This window comes from Atta cephalotes (genome assembly GCF_000143395.1).
Source record: "Atta cephalotes unplaced genomic scaffold scaffold00039, whole genome shotgun sequence".
NCBI lineage: Eukaryota > Metazoa > Arthropoda > Insecta > Hymenoptera > Formicidae > Atta > Atta cephalotes.
In genome coordinates this window covers 1,213,193-1,239,801 of record NW_012130103.1, presented here as the reverse complement: position 1 = coordinate 1,239,801, position 26,609 = coordinate 1,213,193, and positions in this window count along the sequence as shown.

Here is a 26,609-nt window from a genome sequence, read left to right as displayed (position 1 = left end):
TGTCCGAGAACTCGAAACTTCTATTGGTGGAAGACTGCCATTGAATCTTTTCTCTCTTGGCGAAGAATATTTTGCAGAAAATATGTATAATATATATATATGCATATATTCCTTTGAAATATATCGTCTGTCCTGTACCTCATCAAAGAATGCATTCCATATCGCCAAGTATCAATCGCAGACTTATCGATAGATAAGTCTGCGAAAAGAATATACGCATATTATTCAATCATAATAGTCTCGATTGACTATATGGTCGTGTTCCAAAAGTCACTACTAGCACTAAAAATCTATAGTTTACGTAACATGCACTTTACGTAACATGCACTTTAGATTATCAGCATGAAAGAAGAAATGATTTTGCTGAAATATCTAAAATTTTATTATTAGTTAGTTACAAATCTGAAAGTAATTTTGTTAAATCATAAAAAAATGATGTATATGACATTCTTGGTTACTAGAATGTCAATATTTTTTGCAATATTCTCATCATGCTTTGAGATTTCTACAAAACCTTACTTTGGTCAAAAATTAATTTCAAATCCATATCTAGCTAAATTTTTAGATACTTCAGTAAAATCATTCTTTCCGTGTGGCAGTGAATTTTGGAATATATAGCCCGATTCATTTCGCATTATGCAAGATGTCATAGTTTACAACATTCTTTAACATATTTTTGTTCGATCTCCGTGCGATTAATAAGTAGTTATAACTGACATTAGTGAAACATGCTCGATATCGCAGATAATCGAGAAAAAAAAACGTTTATCTTTCGCTAAAATCTTTTAAATTACAAATCGTTATAATGAAGTACATTTCAATTCTTTTTTCTTTTAAAAGAGAACTATAAAAACAATCGCTATAATATAACGCTTAAGGCGGTCATTTTAAAAATGTCGTCTTGTGCTGTTTCGATTCCAGCAGACTTTTGCTTTGCTTTTCAAACAGTGTCGCGAAATATTCGTTCACGTATCGCGAAAAAGAATTCGGAATATCGATTAAGAAGTCATTCGGAAAGCTGCATCGTAATAGCCGGGTCCAGTCAGAGGCAACGGAAACTGTATTCCGGCGAAACTGCTTGGCGGAACTGCCACAACAGGACTGCATCCAATCGCCAGTTGAATGTCCGCAATTCCGGACGCCATTAGGCGGCTTATTATTTCGTTTTCCCGGGGCGGTATCACGACACTAGCTTCACTCCAGAGGGACCGTTATCCGGATACGCGACACCCGAGATCTGGACGGCATTGTATCTGTACCGGGAGAAAGAATGTAATCGAAAACAACTGCAGCTAACCCAGGCGAGCTGCTTAAAGAAAGAAAATCGTTTCCAAGGCATTCCACCATCGCGGCCTAAGAACGGAGGCGCAGACAGCGGAAATAAAATTCCCTGGATTACGGAGAAAACTAATTATATCGAAGCGAAGAATAACGATCAGTTCTTTCATCCAGCTATTACGCTCCATCAAGATGCTCTTCTTTGCAAATTTCTCTGTTGCTATATCTCCTGTAACGATAGCAAGTGGCACATTCGTCTTCGCGTTGTTTCCGGCCATCATTAGATTTGTACTCCTGAATAAATTGCGTGGAATAATCCGGTCCGGAGAGAACTCTTATATCCTAATTTACGCAGCAATGGCGGCGTTTCTGGGCGGCGAGTTAAGCCAGAACCATCGGTAAGAATTCCTTTCTTCGCAATGGTACCTGTCATCCCCACCCGTGTTTTTATTACGCTATTACCATCGGGCCGCGTCCAACCGTAAAATATGTTTTGTACGGCGCGTGATGAACGGTGCTAGAAAGAAAGTGAGAGAGAAAGCGAGCGTATGGGTCGCCGCCGTTCACGCAGGAGGGATAGGAAGGCTTTTGCCGGCTCTGGGGATGGAGAACCTATCCATGACGGTACCCTGGCTGCGAGGTCGCGACCACAATCTCTATAATGGACTCGCTAAAGTGTATCCAGAATCTAGGTTCTACGAGAAAACGGGATGGAGAATGGAGAGAAACAGACCCTTTCCGTTCGTAGCCGCATGCTACGGACGCTGCATTATAATCGCACCCCAACCACCTTCTCTCTCTCAACCAATCTCCTCCTCCGCCACCTTCCCGGTTGCATTTTATTCACAATGTACCCGCATACGAGCCTGCACAATCGCGAATAAGGCGATAAGACGCGCCGCGTAAATCCCGCGTGTATAAGCTAAACATGCATGAACTTCTCCCGCCACATCTAACGTTACAAGAGCTTCGAAACGGCTCTTGTCGAGAGATATGGTCATTTATTTTCGTGTTTACGGACACAATCGCGTTTCAAGGCGTTAAATCATTTCGAGATGCATTTGCGATGAAAATTATCGGTGCATGATAGAGAAGAGAATTATAAGATTGCAAAGGATTATGAGATTGTAATTTAATAACTTATAATTGGGAGATAATCTTAAATAGTAGATTAATTTACATTCTATGTAATTGTCCGGATCGTATATTTCTTGATTTTAGATGTTAAAATATATTTTATTACAGACCGTTTCGGCGAGTTAAAGCGAAACATGCTAAAAAGAAGATCGTCGCAAGAACGACATTTTTTACTTTACAGTCAGCAATGTTGATGCCTGCTTTTTGCTATGTATACGTGTATCAGCTTCACCATTATTCTGCTGTCGATTCCTGACAAGATAGATGGTACCTTGATATAAGTGCAGCATCGCGTCCTCCTAGTTGGTGCGTCTGTACGAGAAATATGGTTGCTAAGTGATCGATAAGTGTACGGACCGTGATGCTCGGCCATATGTTATGTTTTCGCCAACGTCCGTTCTTATTTTCATTTTTCTTACCTTTCTCTTCGATAATAACGTCTATATTCTCTGAGGCATTTCTAGCGCACAGATGTAGGTATATCCACAGATATATAAAACTAAATCAAACAGCTTTTATATTATGATCAAATCAAGGGTAAACCTTCGAACGTTGTTATTACATTCTGTTTTATTTAATAAAATACATCCGGATATCATAACTATACTGTATGATAAGATCTTATTTTTATATTTATGGTCATGTGGATATTTCTAATTAAAGTTTGCGATATCTAACAATATTCTCTTTTGAAGACCGAATATCAGCTACTAGGAGGCAATGTGATCTTGAACCGGCCGACAGTTGACTCCGCCGTTTGTTATTCTCCGATCGCATAGACAAATTCGATTTCCCGAAGTTCCGAACTAGCAAGAAGCATTCGTCACTGCGAATCTAAATTCGACGAAGTTTTTTCGTACCGCTGCACAATGACCTCATCCGAACGTCGCGTGACGTCTGGTAAAGTTTGGAATAAAGAAGACGATAGGCGGGAAAAGAGCGAGAAGGTAGAAGGGGTAGACGCGAGGCAAGAAGTAGATTGATTCCTAGCCCTGTCCCTCGAAGACAATTTGTACTCGACCTCGTACTCCACGATCGTCTCTTTCGTTCGCTCGTGAGCGGGAAGTAAAGCTCGACTCTTTTTTTTCCATCTGGGGCACCCACCCCTCGTTCCCACCCCCGTACCGCAGGTCCGTCGCTCGTTTCGTCTCGTACGAAAGTCGGGTACAGGGCGATGTAGAAATCGTAGGATCAACGGGGAGAGACGTTTCATCCCTCTCACTCTCTTCCCTCTTCTTCCCCTTCTCCCTCGTGGAGACCTGCGAGATGGCACATCGCGAGACTTACCCTCCGACACCGCGGTCATTAATCACTCGACGGTCTCATGTAGCACCGTCACCATGGCTCTGAAAACGGTGGCTTCTTCATCCCGATCTGGATGATCAAACTCACCGCCGAAATGCCAGTAAAACGGAAGAAGAGAAACGCGAGCGCAATCTGCCTAAGTGATCCCGGTCGGCTTTTCCGATGATGCCATCGCATCTGTCGCGATAATTTGATATGTAAATACAGCGCACCCCTCACGAAACATGGCGTACAAAATGTTGTTTCACTACCCTCACGGGAACGTGTCACGCGTGTTACCATGTTTCTTTAAATATTCTTGAATTTTCGCAGAATTGTAAATACTGTTGTATAATATCATATTGTCAACAAATATCAATACATAGATATATGTCGATAAAATACATTGTTCGTGCCACTTGAAAAAAACCTCAAGTCTCCGTGAAGATAAAAACGCAATGTGCAATTGCAGAAATAATGTCGTAAAATCGAGTGTTTCAAATTTTAAAAACGTAATAAAGTGAAGTTAACAGCACATAATGCATGTTTTCTTACTGGAGATTGCTTGCATTCTAGTAAATTGCTAGAATGGCATTATACAGAACGCACAATTTTTAGGAAAAAGCATGTTGTATTTGTGTTAAAAATAATCCACTCAAGCCCTTGTTAAAATTGTGTTGAATTTTTAATACATTCGAATATTAATTTAATACGATGCGATTATGTTATTTCAATACTTTGTTATAAATTGTTATTTGAATACTTGTGTTATAAATTGATGTTCAACATTTCTTAGTATTAAAACGATACAATTTATAAATAAGAGTGAACGAATAATACACAAATATTTCTTAAAATATAATGTGAAATGTATTAATTTAATATATTTTAAATGTTAAAATTAAAACATATAAACTTAGCATATTATACTGAAAAACATTTCTGATTGGAAATGGACGAATCAAAATTTTCTGGTTAAATTTATTAATATTCTAATCGAGATAACCGAATTCTGGTTGATACAGTATTTGTAAAATTTCTATAAAATTTCTGGTAAAATTTACTAGAATTCTTATTTTTAACAGAATAATTATATCAGAAGTTGATCTAGTTATTTCAACTAGAATTCTAATAGATTTAATCAGAAAATTCTGATTCGCTCATTTTCTATCAAAATTATTATTTAATCCAACCAAATTTTATTCATTTTTATCAATGTATAAATGTTAATTTTGATAAAGAAATATTGTGTATAAATTCGTAGTACGTTTTTTGGAATTAATTTTTTAAATAATATCTGTATTATTCTAACATATTCATATCTTGTGTTAAATTGACACAAAAATTTGAATGGACGTTTGGAACATATCAAATGTTAATTTTAATATTAATTTAACACAAATTTTTCAACTGTGTAATTTACTAAAACAATTAAGCAATAAAATATATATCGTATGCCGCTGGCAGAGACTCGAAGAGATTAAGAATTAAACATAGTTAAATCCATTAGCAATATAGATTGCACTTTCAAACTATCAACGTTCTGATGACCATTTCTACTTAGCGATTAAAAAATTAAGAAGAATTTCACGTATATATGCGAAACTCGTATTCTCTCCTTTCTGGAAAAGGGAATATGAGAGAAGTCAGTATCAAATTGTGCGATTTAGAAAAGAATTTTCATCAAAATTGATAGCTAACGCGTTATTATTTCTAACACGTTTAACGATCAGCGAATACATATCAAAAGAATTGGCGGGAATTTCATATTCCAATAATAATGGATTCTGAAAGATAGGAACTCGAACAATGCTCGTACTTTTAACGCGACATGATTTTAACCAGGCGTACGATATGAATAAAGCGCAAGATATCGACTGATAATCATAAAGAAAGGACCTTTCATTTCGGTCGAAACAGGCCATTACTCGAAACTTGCCCCGCCCTCGAGAGCACAAAGTCGTCGGCGAATATAGCGCATCCTTCCGTGTAAGAAAGAGAAAGACCAGACGAAGCGAAAGAAGCTTCGGCGGATTAATTAAGTCTCTCCTAACGGTGTAGACTTCCCTGTCGACTTTTCTCATCCTCGTACCCCTGATTCCCCCCCCCCCCCTCTACCACTCTCTTCCGAATCCGCTTCTCTAGTTCTTTTCTGCGCACGTCGATGATTTTCCTTTTTTTTCTCTCTGACTTCGTTGCTCTCCTCCATTTAGCCATTCCAGGACTCGGACCCTCCAATTTCGCGCTACTGCCTTTCAAGCATTTAATATTTAATTCGAGCATGCGAAAGGAAAGCGACGGAGTTTCCCGGCTTCAGGCCGACTGGCTATAACGGATGGAGCAGGAACGCCGCCGTCGCGGACTGCTCTATATGCCGCACGCCGTTTCCTAACGTCGCCTTTAACGAGTCGACAAGTACCTTCGGCAAGTCACCTCTCGCACGCCGTCACTTCTTAGACCGGTAGGCGCACTTTGCATTCCAAGAAGCGTTCCGATGAGAAGAAGGGAGACGGCTCCAAGCACCGTCGAGCAGTCGTCAGTCGAATGACGTCAGAATTTGGAGGATCGATTCTGAATTCCAAGTCCTTTTCAGATCCCATACAAGAAACGAGGGCGTATTCTCCCTTTGGCAAAATCGCGCGATATTATCCGGATCAATGGGGAGTTAATTTCATTACAGGTATAATTGGTCATGCGACTCACATGACCATTGATAATCTTCTGAGTGCCGCAGTTTTCAAAACTCTGAGTGTATTTGACAAATTATTTATCGTATCGAAGCAATTTTGCATTAATATAAACAAAAAAATAAAGCGTCCTATCTGTTTTAATTCGCATTTTTAAATTAAATAACAAAGCGTTTTTATACTTTTGATTCTGTGCGTAAAATTTAGATAAGCGATTACATTTATATCTTGGTATGATCTTACAATAAGTGAAGCGATATCGATCGTGAATTTTCAGCTAACACATTTTCCTCCCTCGATCGAAAAATTCCGCGAGAAAGCGCAGTTGGAGAAGCTGATGAAAATAATCAGATGCATTTAAGAAAACGGCGAACTCTCTCATTGACGATTGCTCCTCCGGAAAAGAGTCGATCGTAAGAATCCCAAGTGAACCGGTTTCATTCTCGCGCTCGCGCATAAAAATCGCTTCTTTCACCCACGTTCTCTTTTTCTCTCCTCTGCGTTTTCCCTTCATAGTGTTTAGACCCTCAACGATTCGCGGGAAAGCTTTACGAGAATCAGACGAAGAAACTCGGGCAAGCTCACGGTCCTCGAGTTTTAACAGACTTTCATTAACGCCTCGACGATCTGTGAGAGCTGCTTTCCAAGAGGTGTCGAGTAGGAAACATTTTGTAGCGAATCGACGCCCAAAAATTAAACACAACTGCATCTCATTTACGCGAACAGCAATTCGATCAAAGAATAGATTTTCAATATGAAATGTTATTTCCTGTGCCATTGAACGGCACAGGAAGCCATTAGAATTAACCAATTCATTCATGTAAACCCTTCACAGAATATGACAGAATTACTCTATTTTAATATTTTATCATAACAATTGTAAAGCCTGATTTTTCATTGTCTGGTTAACTTATGATTTAGACTTAATTTCATTTTACTTGATAATAATATAAAAATTGGAATTTTCTAGCTATGATTAATCACTAATGGTTTTACAATAAAGTTATTCACTACAAAACTATGAGTTTAAGTTTAACTATGAGATTAAATATAAATAAAAAAATACAAACTTTATCAAGTAACTACAAGTTAACCATAGAAAATGAAAATCAGGACCTAAGAGAAGGCCTACATAACAAAATTAAAAATTCTCAATCACGAGGGGCAAATTGGAGTGCAACATAATCGTCGTCTCATCGCGAACAAAAATAAATATTCACCAGGGACGTCGACGCTCGGTAAGAGGATCACCGGCACTTTGTAATAATGATTCGTGCAAAATCGACGTAATCCCTTATGTAATATCCCAGCTGTCGCGACCGAAGTGTTAAAATTCCTGCGTCCCAGCCAGCGGACCCAGCCAGCCGTAGCCCGACGCCGGAAACTTCATACATTTTCCATGGTCCGCTGATTCCCGGATTCACCAACGCGCATTATCGCGCTGATGGCGGCTACTTCCACTCCATCTCTGTACATGACACCCCCCCCCCCGTCTACCAGCACGTCGGTGTCTTTGTCCTCATATTTCCAAATCCGATGCTTCGAGGGAGGGAAGGGGACGGCAAAAACCATCGGACAGTGCTTTATTTCGCGGTACAATATCGGAAGCGTACTCCGGACACGGTGCAGCGACGATAAAATATCCTAGTAATTCTAACGCAAACCATTTGGAATTTTTATTTAATCACCATCCATCAAACATTTCCGTGCGTAGAAAGAGAACCAAGATTTTTTTTAGTTATCTGTGTGCCTTTCAGTCACGTATTGATAGATTTTATTAACGTACTATGTAAATCTTACTATATTTTATAGAATAGTTCCTTATAAAAATCAATATCAGCAATAAGGAAAGCAAGAAAATTTTAACGAGTTCAATTTTCGATGTAAAAATATGTTTTGCGTTGACAATCATTAGATTTACATTATCCCAAAGATAGAAATCGGTTACATATTGATATTTTTTTGAGTCTGACAACATTGTATTGATTTTAATCATCATTATTTAATAGTAACTCGAATACATTATAATGATCTCGTAATGCTAATAAAGTTGAGGAAGTTTATGAACTTCCAGACCGGTCGTGTCGACGTTCTCCCAACGGAAGAGTGCTACACTCAATTAAACTTGCTCGAAATCAAGGCTGGGACCAGCCGGCCGCACCGGCATCAGTGCGATGGCACATCTCATTCGTAAATTCGCTTTTTGCACGCAGCGTGACGCGAATAATTTTCCAACGACCCTTTGCACCGTCGGTCTCTTTCTCCCTCACTTCCTTCGAGTTCGGATCGATATTTATAATTTATCATTTGTATGCAACGCGATAGAGAGCAGCCGACGTGAAGACCTCCACCGATGCGTCCGTTTCAAGGAGAAATGATCCGCCGATGTCCTTCGAGTACTCCACAGGGAACGAGGCGTGAAATGCATAGGATGAGATAGAGAAAGGGAGAAAGATGAGAAGAGAGAGAACACGGAAGATGGAAATTTCTGTTTCACTGTATTCTTCTGTATCTATGAAAATCGCAAGGGATACGCCACGTTTTCTGTCTTTACCTGGCAAAAAAAGGAGCTTAATTTCATTAGCCATTCGCATCGAGACAATGCAACGTATTCGGGGAACATCTATGCGGTACCGAGAGGTGAATTAAATAAACGCGCATGGAGAAGATAACCGAGCACTGGACGCTATTCGAGGGAAATGCATTCGTGCATCTCTGAATTCCCCGAATGTCGCCGACCCTTTCACGTAGTCGACGTCACACGTTCTATGTACCTAACATATTTATTTAGAGATTGTTATTTTAATCGGCAAGTCTGCATATTTTCGCAAATAAATTGTGATACAGGGATCTTTTTTAATTATGCGTTTGAAAAAAATTGTGTGCAAATCCTGTAAATCCTACTGTTGCTATGATATACGAACTAATCTTGAGGAGCTTCATACACAGAAAAATATCATTTTATTGCTAAGAAAAAAATTACTCAATTTACTTTCTTTCTTTTAAATAATATTATCTTTAATAAAGAATTACTTACTAATTACTAACTATTTAATAATAATTAATCTTAAAATAGATTTATTATAAATTTGAAAAACTCATTAACGTGTACTCAAAATAAGAATTTAGTTTCTTTTGAACAATATTATAAAATTGATCAAAGAAGCGACTTTATATGTAATAAGCAAATCGAAGTTATTCTAATTCAATAATCTTGATTGAAGTATTAAATTTACTAATTCATTCAGAATATACTTTGAATAAATTCGATGCTTGTGATGAACTTGATAGATTTATGGATATATGACCTTTTGAAACAAGTAATTATTGTTTGCGCACAGTATGTACCTATCTGTATATTCATCACAATTCACAATTCATATTAAACTCATCCACATGGTTAGCAAATACATTATCGTCGAGGACGCAAGTAGCGAATACGCTTATTGCGATGTGAAGCAGCTTCGCGCTCAATATGGTCCGACGAAGAAATTTCTCCGACGCGACAGCTAAATCGAGACATCGTCGCGAACACACGACAGAGCGTGCACACGTGTACCAGGCCCGTCCGTTTCTCCTTTCGGCGTCTCGAGAGCTGAACACTCTCGTCGCTCAATTTGTATGTTAATTCGCGAGTGTTTGTCGGGCAGCGGTCCGCTTAATAATGTCATGTTTATTCAGCGATGATATCGCTGTGGGCGCCGTGGCGCGCGACACACTCGCAATCGGTGTCACCGGCTACTCGCACCCTTCGCATATGCGGACATGGAACGAAAAAAAAGGCCGGCCCATAATTATATCCCCTTTTTCACCCTCACGCAACATCGCCAGGCGGTTTCGTACAAAAATCGCCGCGCCGCTAGTTCTCGTTTGCATAAATACGGCACTGTCGCCGTACGTACATACGTGGTGAGATAAAAAGTCACGCACGAAAAGTAAGAATAATGACCGCCGCCGCGGATCTAAAGCGAGCCGACAATATGACAAAACATGAGAATGATATTTATTTAATTGCCGGACGTTACGCGCTCGTTAAACGCATTAACGTCCGTAAGTCGCCAATGCAGTCGACAACGCACGGTGAATTCCGTCGCGCAGCGGACGCTCCGCAATCAGAGGATAGCTTCATTTCGCGACTTCATCAATTTTTATTAGAATCACGTTCGTTTATATTCTCGCGTAGAAACGAACAAACAAGCGCCTAAAATTCGATCAAATGGACATTCATATAGAGTGGCCGAGTGCGATACAACGAGTACATCTATATTTATTACTGTCGCATGCGATGTATCGTGTCAAAACCGCGATATTAAGCCGAGCGAAAAACGCCTTACGACGAAATCGAACTCGACTTTCGGCTCGTTCAACCTATTCGTCTTCGGATCGATAGCACCGATGATCAGTGGAAAATCGTAGCCGGAGGTTTCTCGGAGGTATATACAGCAGAAGCGGATGGAGCGTCATTCGCTTCCCGCAAACAATCTAGCGGGCGTTCGACCAATCCCAAAGCATTCCGATCCCTTTTTTATGCTCGAGCGTAAACCCGCCTGATCTAGAGCGGAACCAATGAACTCTATCCGGCGCATCACTCCTACCAATCTACTTCCCCCGTAGCTATCAAAGCAGGATTCTCCTTTCCCTCGCAACCGAACGCGAGCTCTGCTTGCCTGCCTGCCTGCCTGCCTGCCTGCCTACCGGCAGCATCCTCTCTCGCGTTTACACACGAGAGAGGGTAGTAGGTACTCGAGCGAGTCGAATTACCCGACGGGCGCGTCGGGCTTCTGGTACCGCAGGCTTCAATCCATTCGTCGCTCCGTCCACCCACCTCTCGTCCCACCCTACCCGCTTTTTCCGCCCTCACTTTTTCTCGTTCCCTGACGAGAACAGCCGCCGAATGCGAACCGTTGAATGTCCGCGGAGCACTCTTGTGCGCGAGCGACCACCCGTAAAAATGCGAAAAACAAGACCCTACTGTATATTGGATTCCGCAATTCTGCGACGCGTCGCTCGTCGTCCAGTTCCGCGCAACAATTATCCATCTCACCGTCCAATGGGACCGAAGTTACTTCCGTCGCTTGAAATTCCGTGTTGTACGACGGTAATTATGGCAATCCGCGCACGCGAGGGACCGATGCTGTAAATAATACATACAGGGATACATTATGTAGACTTTCATCGAATGTGTTGTGTTGCTGACGACTTCCGTGGAAGGCTAATGAAAGAGAATTGAATGATCGATCGGCTCTCAATAATGTACATGTCGACGGTTGACAATAATGAACAAAAATGTTTCTTAAGACAACGACGATGATTGGCTGTGAGATGGATCAATGATGTCCTATTTATTGTAATAAGAAGAGAGATTTTCTCTTTCTCTTTAATTCGCTCAAAGATAAATCCAGTAATCTTACGAAAAATATAACGCTGTTAATATTCATTGCTGATATTCGCACTATATAGAAAGAATCGGCAATCATTCATTAGTTCTAACATTAAAGAAACTCTCTCTCTCTCTCTTTCTCTCTCTCTTTCTCTCTCTCGACAAAGTTCATTAAATTCATTACGTTTCGCTACATTGGTTAATATCGTGTGACGTTGTAGATCGAATGAAAATTCTCGACGCCTTTAATTAGTGCCAGCAATAAGTAATTTCACAACGGCACGCGGGACGTAATAAGGCAACTATGTTATGAGCATCGCAGCTCTCTTCGACAGATATGTGTTGTCGTAAAATATACAACGTTACTCGTCATTACAAGTTTGTAGAATGCGTTGAGTTAATTAGCGAGGACTTTATCGTTCGCCTGCTGCCTCTTCTATGAATCTTCGAGCCGACGATACGGAAACATGAAAGGAGCACGATAGAAGGATAGATGATGGCTAAGAATACTTTGTTCTGAAGTTTCGTCGCCTATCCAACAAATCGTCGCTATATTCGCTCGCCTGCTTGCTTTCTCTAATTATATAAGATCAAGCCGAAACGTTTATATTCATTAACCTCCGCTAGTTTTATTTCTCGCACCGTAGGGACTTGGTTCTACCATTGGACAATCCCCTCCTCTTTGGTTGGCAGCGGTTTATGTCGGTGGACCGTATTATAAAGCTCTTCATTACACTAACTCGAGCCGGATCTCCGTAAGGAGAGATAGGTACCCATTCGTTCCTTTTTATCCTCTTCTTTCATCCACGCTCTTGTCGTCGTCGTCGTCGTCGTCGTCATCGTCACCTAAAAGGAAACGAGCCCGGGCTCCGCGACTCAAGGCGAGAAATCCTTGATTAGTTCGCCCAGCCCAGTCTCTCTTCTTCCTGCCACCTTTCTCTTCTCGCAAGAGATACGATCTTCTCGCGAATTTCTGAAGTATCATGTTTCCTTTCGTCTCGCCCCCGTGAGACTCGATCCTTTGATTCTCCAAGAGCCTTTCAACATCAACTCCTGCGAAAGTTCACTACATACGATGCTACGACGCTTGTATATGACGGTTTAATTACATTCCATACCTATCCCACGAGATAAAAAAATTCACATATATCCTGATAAGAAAACAAATCGCGATCGAACATATTATAATATTATAATATTATATATACCTATAATAGGATAGAGCGGGGCTATTCCGTTTCAGTTTCAATTTTAAAGTAAAATTTACATTAGCAAATAATATTTCTTTGCAGTATAATTACATTATAATTACATTATACCTACAATTATGATTGCTTCTTAAGAGCACAAATACAATCTTTAAATAATCAACATGTGCTGTTCAGAAACATAAACATTATCGTGAGAAATGGACGAAAAAGTTCCGTTCTATCCTATTATATCCGACGCTGCTTATACATATATATTGTGGAAAGCTATTAATAACTTTCGAATATATTCAGCAATTTATAAACTGCTCCTTGCTTCTTTCGTGTATACGTAGCAAAAATGTTTCCACTTATTCGCACCCTCAAAATACGAAACATAACGTCGAGTGCGCTCTTTTCATCCGCCTTTGCGATCACGAACAGCTTCCCTCGATTTCTTTGACTCTCTTTCTCTCTCTTTTGATATTATTGAACATACACAAAGATCCGTGTACTTCTTTTGCCGGCGTGGCATAGCCGTCACGTCTCGTACATAAGTTCGACCAGCGTACCGACCTAGTCGCAAGGTTGCCGCAGTTGATTTCAATCCACCGTTTCTCCCCGTCTTCCCACCATTCCTAGCAGTCGCTCGAGCTACCAACCCTTATTCCTATCCGGAGGAGATTTCAATAGAAAGTTATAGGAAATTCACGGTGGCGGCGACAAGAGCCGTCGGTGTCGGTGAGAGTCAAACTGGTAACGTCTGCGAACCATTGTCGAGCACGCCTAGCTGCCGACAGTCGAATGCCGACACTCGACACTGGCAGACGCCGACGACGGCGACGACAACGACGACGATGGCAAGCAAGGATGACATATTGTACGATCCAGCTGGCTGAGAGATAGTGAGGAACGCGAGGATTGCACCAACCAAGAACCATAATCCAAGATTAGAATCTGCTACCAACTACCTGCCTAAACGAAGGAATGCAATGAGCATAATCACAATGTAATATTCCTGACGATGCTAATTCTTTCATTATTCTAAATTAGATCTATGACCTGATATTATTGATGGTCTTTTTATCTATTATCGTTATAATTGTGATACGACTTGAAGGAGTAATACAATTTTTATCAAAAGATTTTTTCGTAACTATTTCTGTAATAATTATCATATCTTTCAGAGGCAAATTCAGGGCCGCAGAACTCATGCCTATGCAATTAAATCATTAACCATAACATGTAACTTAATCTAAATTAATCAAATTCTATATTCTGTTAGTTGTTATTGTAAATTCAATGAGTAGTTTTCTCAATTATTCGTGTTTGACAAAAACTGGCTCTTTTCAATAATGCCACCTCTCTAAATTTGCCGCTCCCATGCATAGCTTAGGTTAGTCTGCTAATACGTCACTAAATGAATTTCTTTGCGCACATTTAAATAATTTCTCCTGAATATATTGCATGCGTGAAATGTAACAAAATGTCGAAAATAAAGGTGAAACCGCGGTTCGTTAATTTCACCTCTCAAGAAATTCAGTCTAAGTCGATCGGGATACGTATTTCCTCCGTATAACGATGCATTGTTGAATTAATGAAAATTCATTCTTCGCCAATAATTATACTCTCGCGGGTGCTCCGAGCGTGAACCAGCACGCCGCCGGAAACCGATCAACGGTCGGAGGAGAGGCAACGGGGGTGCTGAGCCATAAGGATATGCAATCAAGCCCAAAGTAAGCGAGTTAATTTACGTGGAGTGTGCACTCTCACCACGAAACTTGCTTCGTGCATGGCGCTTGTAGAGATACTCTCCGTCGTTGGAGAAGTTGTACCATCGAGATGTTACCGCGCTCATGAGAGAACGAGAGAAATTGAGAAGAGGAGTAGAGGAGAGTTTTGGCGAGGATGGTGGGCATGCAAGGAGAGAGTGTGAGAGGCGGACCGCGCATCCTCTGTCATCTTTCCCTTACTGTGGCGTACTTTCGCCGTTGGTTCCCTCCGCAAGGCGACAGGGAGTACCAAGATGCCTCGAAACTACGCGCTTCACCTTACTCTATTCCTTGCCTACTCCGTACCCTCTCGAACTATCGTAGTAACTAGCAGTGCCTGTAATAGCGTCGCGCTTCCACTGTAAAGTGACGTCTTTCGAAACCCAATTCAGGAACCCAGTCGCTTCTAATGGGGCTCCGATATTACGAGAGTAGTGCCGCGCACTGATTCCTCGAGCACCGAAATCACCGGGGTGGAGCTCCCTTCGCCACGCGCGCGCTCTATGAGTCTCGCTAGAAATTCGGATAGACGAGCCACGAAGAGGTCGACTTACGGGGAGAATCCTCGACTGAGTTATTATATCTTTATTCATTCCGATTCCGTTCAAACTTATCTCGTCTAGATTCACTATTATATCCTTCCTTCGTACATAACGTAGAATTCAAACTTCGTATTTTTTAAATAAAAATAGATATATAATATATATTTTTGTGATTTATCATGCTATTCATAATGTTTAGATAATACTTCAGACAGTTTAGACATCAAAGATTCTGAATCTATAGTGTAGAGTTTATTATAAAATCTCAATTACAAATTCTACATACAAAATATCTTCGTCGCAATTTTTACGTTATAAAATTATTAATAGTATCAATTTAGAATAGCATATATTGTAAATGCATACGAGGAATTACAATCATTACTATCCTTCTTCTCTTTACAGTTAATGAGTCTTATAGATTGTGCTCCTAAGATTATACACCTTTTACGCGATTCAATTATTAAGCGCACAAACTCCTGGCACGAGAAGAGCTCGTGGATTCATTAATTTTTAGAGGCCACTGCGGCGCAAGTGCACGAAGCGCTAAAGTAAGAACGAATCGAGAGAGCGAGGGATGTTTTGCGCGCGATTGCATTTACTGCGGACGTAGCAACAACCACATAGCGAAGAGCCAGGCGGGCTTGAATGGGAGCCGGCGCTCCGTGTGCTTAGCACTCGTTCTCGAGTGGCTCGCAATACGCGGAACTCCATCTCGCCGACTCTCCATCTCGAAACGCGCGCTACACCCTATAATACACCGACCGATCCCGCCATCAGCTGCAGCCCCCATGGCACAAACATCCGACCGCACAGCACTAAACAATAAACTATTTCCCTCGTGTACTCTCAACTAGCTACAGTCGTGTTTATCTGGGACGTGCAGTCTCTTCATTATCCACCGACATAGCTCGCGTCGAAGTTTCAAATGTTTCGAAGGGATCGGAAGACGTAGAACATTGTCCTTCACGACTGTGTTAGGATCGACGTAGACAAAACGTTTTGAAAGCTATATTCTAATGGCGAAAGTTGACACAATGTTCTTCTCTACCGCTTGTACTTCAGCATTGAGATTTACGACTTTTAATTCTTTAATTCTTTAATAACAATCGACATTTAAAAAAACAAAAATTAAATATCGAAATTATTTCATAAAGTAATTTTACGAGAATATTAAAAAAAATGCTTTCTTTGTTTGTTTTAGGTAAGTTGGCAAGAGACTAACTAACAATCATATTAGAAAGAACCGAAGTAAGATGCCATGTGATAAGAATTGATCCTGTCAAGGTTTGAACAACCATTCTTTTTTTTTCATAATACTAAATTCTAAAAATAATTTATTCAACCACTTTTACTTCAATAAATAATATGTCTTTTCGAGTTAAATATTAACGTATTAATTGCAGAAACAATATTTATATATTTAATTCATCATACTTTAACATAATTATAAATAATCATATAATTGAGATGTATTCAAGAGAGAGTAACGATTTTGCTAAAATAATCTACTCGTTTTAATCCAATGTTCTTTTCATACAATTATCTCCAATTACAACATTCTCCTTCCATAGGTCTAAGTTAGTAATCGGAGACACTGCATTTAGCTCAAGTTCATTAATTACAAAGCCGTGCTGGAATTTCGCGCACGTTTCCGGAATACGTTCCGTGACTCGGCGACCGCTTCATCCATTATCCTAAGGACAAATTTGTTTTCCGATACAAATACAGATACTGCCGACGAGGGAATAAAGTATGCGGACGGATCAAAATCGCCGCCGCGACAAAGCGCGTTCGGGATGACTGATTAATGAACGATTCATTGAAACTCTCGAGATAATACAATAACAATTATTCCTTGCTTTTGGTACCCAGACGATTATTAAAATACAAACATACTTGGTTAATTTCAAATACCGGCGATCGTCGCAACTACGAGAGCACTTTCTCTCTATCGTCATACCTACATTTATACAAACCTATTTTCTTGGAACATGTTCTTGGAATACAAAAGATTAAATGCATGCATCTTGCACTCGCGCAAGAGGGAAGATCACATCCTCCGAAACTTCCTGGAAAATCACAAACGACGACCGTAACCATCGCCGAAATCGCAACGATTATACAACCATACGCAGGCTCGCTTTGAGAAAGACGTCGCAAGATTGAACGTGGAAAACAGCTTACATGAAGAGGTGAAGAGCGTGCTGGGAAGCCATTATTGCGGAATTCGGAATATGGGATATGATTATTAAGTGAGAACCGTCTCTCACAAGGAGATGATTACGCGGTCTCCGCGATAATAGCCGCTTGAATGGGCTTCATTAAGACTTCAGAACGGCCTGTGTCTTACTGTGGTACACTCACACGTAACGCACACACGTGCCCTATGCAAAGTCTATACATACGTACACACGTGAACTTTCACACCTCCAGCCCGCTAGCTCTCGCAGTCGACGACGATGATGGCAACGACAACGACGACGACGTAGGTTCTATGAATGTTTAAATGGCTCGGTCCGTCCTTTCCCTGAGCTGAGCGCAGCCAGGTAGCTCGCATCAGCTGCAGGCTTCGACGGTAACGAGATTACGGCGTCAGTGCGAACGAGCAGCCAACCTTTTCAGGATAGGTGACAATATAACGTGCACAATGTTCGGTTTAATAGAATGATGCGGCCAGTAGTGCGAGAATCGATAAAGATAAAAAATTTTCGACGCTATTCGATCTCGATTAAAAGCTTTCAGTGGAGATACTGGATTTCGAGTCATAGCAACATCGTAAAAAATTACTTGCTGCAAGTTCAAACGGCTACATTTAACATTAAATGCGTTACTATAATGCATACGATAGACGTTACAATACGCATTGCAAAAGTGTTTGAGCCTAGAAGTAGAAAATCCTTATAATAAATTAGCAATATCGATTCTCAACTTTACTATTAATAATAAAATAATTCTAATATAATAACATAAAAAAAGGTCAAAAGACGTTATAAAATATTCATTAATTTATTGTAATATGTTAAATATATTAAAAATAAGCGAAAATAGTTCAGATTCTCAAAATCTTTTTCAGTCGTATACGAATTACAAAAATTAAAATTCAATTATACTTGACAAATCATGATTAAGAATTAAATTGGTTGGTCGAAGAGCAAAATTGAAAAAAGTCGCATAATAGTTCTACTTGAAAAAGACTAATGACAGATGATATTGCCAAGAATACAATAATAATGCTGTTTTACGGGGAAGTGAAATATGTTAATGAAATCTAAATCTATATGTCTCTCGAAAAAGCGATGAAGAATAATACGTTATCCAAATGAGTATTTTAGTTCGAAGTGGCTAATAGCGATGATATATAACCGGCACAGGATCGAAACGCTGGAGAATAGGCAGGAACGGAGCAATTGCATACAGAACTAACTCCACTCCACAGAGGCCGCTTTAACGGCGCATCACTTATGTATCGCGCGGCCTCTGACTTACAAAGCGATCCCCCGAGATTTGCAGCAGCCACCGTCGCCACGTTTCGTAGCTGCACTATGAAAAGAACAACCTGTCCCGAGTTATCGTCGGTACATGTGAATCTTACGTATGATTCACCTGTTGAGTAGTATTTTAATGATACTTTGTCAGAATATTATCAACATTTATATCTCGAATTCAATTTCTAGTTCAATCATAATCGTAAGATTTAGCAGAGATACAAAACCGACGATTTAAATGTACAGACAATTCAAATTTGCATTGATAGTACAATATGTTATTGCTACAATCTATAAAGTAACTTTTTATATATTTAAAATTTATATCAGATATTTAGAATCTTTATTTGTCCTAACAAATATATACTGATTACAAAAAAGCTAGAAACAATATGGAAATTATTGGAGAATAAAGTTGATCATTTTTATGCAGTTCGTAATTTATGAAAGAATCAATAAAGACAATATAACGACAGATAATTGCAAATTGCCTAAAAAAAACTTACAAAAAAGTTTCACTTTATTGATTAGCATGAAAGATGCCGACAATTGAAACGCTCGATTAAAACAAAGGGGCTTACGTAATGCACGAACATTGAAAAGGATTTAAACTGCACAGAAGGTATCACTCTAGAGTAGAATATTCAGAAATATCCTTTCCCAATTATCGAAGCCGCGTCAGATTTGGCTTTTCAGACCAGACTTGGCCAAATTGGGACGTGACATCGAACCACGTCGACCGATTAACTAAACGAAATTCTCTCGACAAAACCGATCAGAGAAGAGCGACTCTCATTGGTTCATAATAAATTGGAGGGCGTTTCAACGTGTCCAACTCTATCGGTGCGCGGGACGTCACAATCAAACTGATTTTTTTTCTCTTTCAACAACGAGACAGCGATCCTTTCCTCTCGCACAAGCGACTTCATTGTTACCGATGAACGATTCGTACTCGTATCCATTCTGCGCTCAAGTATGCTACGCGTATGTCATGTCTCTTCACCGCAAATTTTGAAATCTCGCTATACATCGATTTATCGTTTTCGCGAATAATACAAGTGTTGAACGCTTATTATTCATCACCGAGTATCAATTCGCGGATTCATAACTCGCGCGTGACGAACCGCGGAAAAGCCGCGCTGCTGCTATGCAATATTCGCGTAATCCTCCTATTCGCATAAATGTTTATTCGGTTGTGAGAGTCTCGATTTAATATGACAAAATGGTAGCCGTAGTCGCTAACAGGGAGGATATCTATCGCATTTTCTATTTACGACTTAAAATTTCGATGTTATCAAACAAAATCTGTCCTCATATTTTCGTATCAGGAAAAGGAGGAAGAGATGTACCGCTCCGAGCGGGCTCATCGGACGCAGTTTCCAAATTGAGCCCGAACTCGATACAAGCAAGGCAGATAGGACGCAGGTCTCACCGGCAGGCTCGGCAGGGAAGTAAACTCTAACTCAATCGACGACGGTTTAGAAAGTTTAACTAGAGCCAGCTATCAACGTTCGTTCGAAACCTCGTCTCCGCGACGTTGTCCGAGAGAGAGTTCTGCGACATGCAAATTACGAAAAAAAGAGGCGTTTACACTTTCAAAATTCGTTCAAGAGAAACAAATAGCCTGTTTTGAATTCCTGGCCCACAAATCAAAGCCACAACGTCCTGATTGTACCAACACGTGCCGTAATTCGAAATAATGCAGGCCTCTTTATATCGATCAATTTAACGCCATGTTATCAACGAATTAATAGTAATGGAATTGTATATATGAGTAATTGCTGTCTTTAATTATTTCGATCTATTATTACATGATGTTAAGCTGAAGTGTCGAGGCCTTCGCTATACGTGACGCTGCCTGAAACCGCAATCGTGTTAGTTCATATTCAATATGGATAACGTATATTACGGTTGTCTTCCGAATATTGCAGCACGCAATATTCTCGACTAATTTCGCGGCACAATTTTAGGAATAGTCATGTTTCGAAATTTCATGAAATTCGACAGTTTTGCAGTTTCGCACTGAAATTTTACACGTGGTATCTCGTTCGGTGTCATTTTTATAATTGTTAGTAGTAATAGCTAAGCTCAAAATTTTGTTAAAAAAGATGGTGCATGATAGAGGTCAACGGTAGAGGGGATGCTTTATTACCCCGAGAACGAACTACGATATGAAACAGGTTAGCGTCTATAAAGAAGACGTGCCAGAGACACAGAAGCAATTTTAGCGCGTAGTAGAATTCATATACCCACCTGCGGATGTATAAAAGCGAGACGGGTGAAGCGAGCCGAGGCGCTTTCCGAATAGCGCGCACCGTATAAAAGAAAAGTAGCATGATTGAACTGTAATGACGGTACTTTCGCGGTGCGCGCGGCAAGGTGGAAGAAGAGAAAAGAGAACGTACCCTCGAAATAAAATTGCAAGAGAAAATAACAAAAGGGTAAACGCCAAAGGAAAGAAGGCAGCTTTCATATCTCTCCTCGTGCTTCTTCGTAAAATTACGTGGAAATAAAACAAAACACGCGCGCGCACGATGCTCGGGCACCAAGTCAACATCAATGATGATCGAGTTCGTCAAGAAGAGTATTTTAATAATTCTTAACACGAATATCTAAGGAACGGCGCCTGTACACGTTGCAAAAAAATACATTTAATTTCTGCCAGCGGACGAAGGTGAACGTAGTAACGTTCTTACGAAGCAGAGTTTATTTCGTAAAAAGAATCTACCTTGCATTTCCTCGTCTGCCACGGAGACATTTGCGAAGCGCGACCTTTTCTTTGGTCTTTGCAAGGCGGAAACCGTTTGGCGCGTATGCTGTGTGTGCATGTGTGTGTGTATGTGTATATGTGCGTGTATGTGTGCCGTGAATGCACATCGTAAACGTATACGGTTGACGCGTAGAAAGGAATATACACACCTGACTGTTTGTGGCATCTCCTACCTGCTTCTTCTTTGAGCAAGGCAAGTCGTTATGAAATAAGGCCATCACTCCTCCCTCTTTCTCCTTCTCGCTTTCCGAGAGTGTCCCCTCGCGCGCGCACACACGTGCGCAAACGTTCGCATACCGACCTCTTTTATCTCATATGCCTCTCGAGCTCCTCCTACTTACGAGCACTTAGAAGGTGTTCACCGACTACGCTTAATACCCATGTGCCTGCTAAAGCCTTTCGTTCCCTTTCGGAGACGAGCTTGAGAGCCGAGGTCGCCCGATGCTCCCATCCTTTAGAAGAAATTCGATTTAGCAATCCGTCTCGGCACCGTCGTCTCTTACGACGTCGACATTTTGCAATTTTGTTGCCTTCCCTTTTGCACGGAAAGGACACTGCGATAACGACTGCGAGCTGTTTCGTCGCAAAAGCACTCAACAAAGTCCAGTACAAAAGCTTCCATGCATAGCAACGGCGACTTCTAAAATTGTTCGATCGCACATTCCCTTGATGGAACAGCGGATTTACGTCGCTTTACAGATGTCCTCGATGTCTTCGTATTCGCGATCCTTGCTCTTGATCGACTTTCAGAGTTTTAATCGAGGGACTTCGTCTCGTTATTCTGTAAAGCGCTTTTTAAGTCGCCAATCTTCCGTAGCAACCTGTAGCTCGGGGTGAGCGCTTGGCGTGTCTACTGCACTTCGGGATAGTGAGTGCCCCTCGAGCCTCCTCGCAACACGCAACACTCAACTTAATGAGAAGAGAGACCGAACCCGTATTCTCCATCTAACCTCAAGCCACATCGAAACGATCCGACTGGCAGTATTCGATGCTACTTCGGCTTAAAGTAACTAACAATTAAGATATACGCAGGTTGTTATTTTCAATATGCAAATGCGAACATGCATATTGAATTAGTCAAAATTAAATGCGAGAGAAAATCAGTCATAGTCGCGAAATGATAAAACTCATATTTTAAATATTTTAAATATTCGCGCACAAATACGTTTAATCCGAGATTAAATTTTCCATAATTAAATCCTATGTTAATGACTTCGCATTAAAACTTATTGGTGTTTATCGCGTAAATCGATGCGATATCGGAATATGCATTGTTATCGTAAATGAAGGTTTTTCAAGCAATAAACGGTTTATAGCGATTATTACAGCGATTACATCCGATAATTTGGAATTTGCAGCTTTTCGAGAGATTTGAGAGCCGAAGTGTTACGCGAATGCTGCTGACGAACACCGTTCAAATTACAGGACACGTTCACCGACGTTCCGCGTAATACGACGCATGAGAGTGGTATAATATTGATTAGTAATTACAGCACGTAGAATCAGGGCGTAGCTTGGATAGGCGCGGATTGTCGGTTGGTATATGGACCACTTGTTGGCGCCGCACCATCGTGCTTCGAATTCAAGACCAAGTAACATCAGAAGAACAACTTACGCGACGCAAACTCGCCCTTGGCCAAGTCGTTATCGGGATTTTCGTACACCGACTGCAAAAAACTACATTCTCGAAATTTCAATTAAATAAAACATATTTTACGTGCAGAGCGAAATATCGTATTTGCGAAGGAATTGTATAACATTCATACCAAAAAATTATATTTTAACGAAACTCTTGCAATAAATAATTTTAGGTGAAAATCGATCAAGAATATTTAACACAAATAAATACCAATTTGATCAGAGCTAGTCTTGGTATCTATGATACTATTTTTTTACAAATTCTAATTCAAGCAATTGCGCGATTATTTATCGATCTTGAAATATAGTCACATTGTCAGATATCGAAAAAACAACGCCAATTCCTCGAGATAAATTACTTTTAACTTTCATGTCAAAATGTAAAGCATTCATTTCTGCATAAACTAAATTTAAGTCAAATTTGGTACATCTTGAGTTAAATTGTTTAACTCTATTGTTTTAAGCAAATTATCATTAAGTAGAATCTACGACATTGACAACTTATATAGAAAAATGATTATATTATATAGAAATGAAAAATAAAAATAAAAACAACTCAAATTTTAGGTATAATTTGACATTATGAATTTAACATATAGATTAAAAAGATTCTAATAAGATGCATTTATATTTCTTTTGTACATAATGCGTCAGACTCTAATAAATCATACGTCTTATTCTTCTTGCTATTTTTTTATGATTAGTTATTTTTATTGCATCTTCAATATAAACAAAGAATTAAATAGCTTTCTCAATTATCATAAAATCATGTAGAATGAGTCCATCTAATTTTCTCCAAAAGTTCATTAACTCAAATTTCTATATAACTATAAATCATGAAATGTCAGCGAATGAGCCTGCCGCGAGCACCTGAGCCAAGGAAACCTCTCTGGCAATCTCTCTGATGCTCATAGAAGTATATAAGCGCATACTACGTCCGAAAGGACGACAATGCTGCAACTGGAAACGATGACTCATTCTGTCGCACGGAAGCAATTTGTCAAAGCTTTCGTTGGCGTCGCCCAAGAAGGAACAAACGGTCCTTCCAAAGAAACACTTTACGAATGCAACAGGCGATATGAAACTACGTACTATATTTACGTAGGCCTACAACATGTAAAATGTGAACTTGCGCGCTCGTAGATGTTAGAGATTCAAGGCTCTTTCGCGCTCTCAGTCTCTCTTTCCCTCTTTCTCTCTTTCCCTCGCTCTATGCTGCTCGACCTCACTCTGATAGTATGGTAGCAACTGGTGGTTGCACCGGCGTGTCGTGCCAGCGACACCACTTGCATCGTTTCGTTCCGTTTGTTCTCAAATAGAGAGAAAATCCGAGAGGATAAGCGCACAGCCTTGGCTACGATCCAAGGCCGGTCTTGTCGAATTCTGTGGCTACCACCGCCATTGCGGTGTAAGGCTGCACGTCGTTGTCCATACGGTGGTTCGACCAATTTATTCGCTCGAACGAGAAAGAGAACCTGGCATAAGATATAGTCTATTTGAAAAATGAGATTCACTTCGCAACGACGAACCGTTCAGAGATCGTCGTTCAAATAAGGAGAGAAGAAGAGAACGCCAGAATACATAAAATGTGTCACTAACAAACATAAATGTAATTCTAGTTTCAAGTAAACTAATATATGTATAGATGTATAACACGGAATAACAGTGAATAATTGAAATAATAGAATGCATATGGCAATAATTCTCTCGTATCTTCTGCATAGAGTTGCGAATGAAGATATCTCCGATTACATATCGTAGATAGGTGAAGGCACTACGAATTCCATGCCTCTTATCCTCCCGAAAAGGCTTCCTCTATACATACATAAATGATGTGGATTCTCGAAAGGGCCACTCGCGGTCTACAGCCAACGTTTCGCCATCGGCGCTCTGTGGCCCTTCTCTGCTTGGCCCCCGGGCCGACTCAGGACCACATCAATAATGCACCGGCTGTAAGAACGCACTAAACATCCACGATCTGCCATTAGTATTCCCCGAGGATCCCAAATGGTGTATCAGTGTCCCACGGACCCTACCCGTTTTTCCCACTCTGTGCCTCGATCTCGGTCCCGCAGAACAATGTATTTTAATAATGCCCTTCAGTTGCGCCTCTCCCGACTCGTAAATACGTTTCTCTTGTAGTCTCGCAGCATTTATCATGTATTCGAACGCCTGACGTAGAGTTATAACAAGCAAGAGACTCCTTTTATTCCTTTATAAGGACATATAATGATTTTCATTATTCGAAATATGAAAATAATAAGCCGCATAACAATGTAGCATACTGAATAAAGATGCACGTGTATACATGTATACACACCTACACATACCCATATATATATATATATATATAAAATTATATTTCACGTACCCGCGTGGGAACATTTTAGAGGAAGAATCCCGTAAACAAATTTCCTTGGCACGTTTCTGTAGGGATCTTTATTTAACGAATGGATTAAGCGACAGCGAGGTAAACAGCATCGTAGCTCTGTCTTTATTACCACTTACTTTTGCCAGTCATAGAGCATCACGCCTACCTTTTCACCCCACTGTGCCTCACGTTTACATTATTCCAATGCAATATTTGCAGACTAAGTTTATTCGATAATTTATGGCGACATGAAATTTAATAAGGAAAAGTAATGATGATTTTAATAACTGCAAATCTAATCGCGAATATCCAGTTCTTGCAACTAAAGTATTACATCTGTATGTCTATTCTTGCAACACTGATGTTACGTCACTGCTTCAACACTGATGTCACTGCAGGATTTCATCAAAAATTTTTTCCCGCTGTTACCGTTTGCTAAAATAATAAAACTTGGCAGCGAGGACATTTTTATCAGAGAGTATTGCACATATTTCGCTGGAGAGAAGACAGAATTTTGTAACTGCTGTCGCGAAACGTACCTGATATACTTTCCGTGAAACGCGAACTTTCTCACTGTTCTCCCAGTTGGCGCTACATGAAACAGCAATGGGAATTTTACCCTGGACAGCGGACCGAAGACAAATCGTACGTCTGTCTGACAAATGGAAAAATGCAGCTTTCGATATCGTCGTAGGACAGCAACGATTCCAATCGGACCTCAAATTGAATTGAGGAAAAAATCAATAGGAAATGTAGTCGAAAACGACAAATGACTCGTTTAATTTTAGATATCAAGATAAAGTGTCTCCAACTTAAACTTGACCCACTTCTGTTTCCTTCACTCAGGCGGAGACATTTATATCAGCTTTCCTATTTATCTATTTAAAACCGGTTTTGCGAGGTAATTTAATTTTCTAAAAGTTACTCTTATTTGCGTTATTTTGATTGAGTAATGTTCTATAAAAAGAAAAAAAAACATCAACCAGGAATAAATGGATCATTAAGGGATCATTTTTCTGCTGGACGTGGCGAATTATTTGCGTAACGCGATAATAGCGAGGAACATAAACGCCGG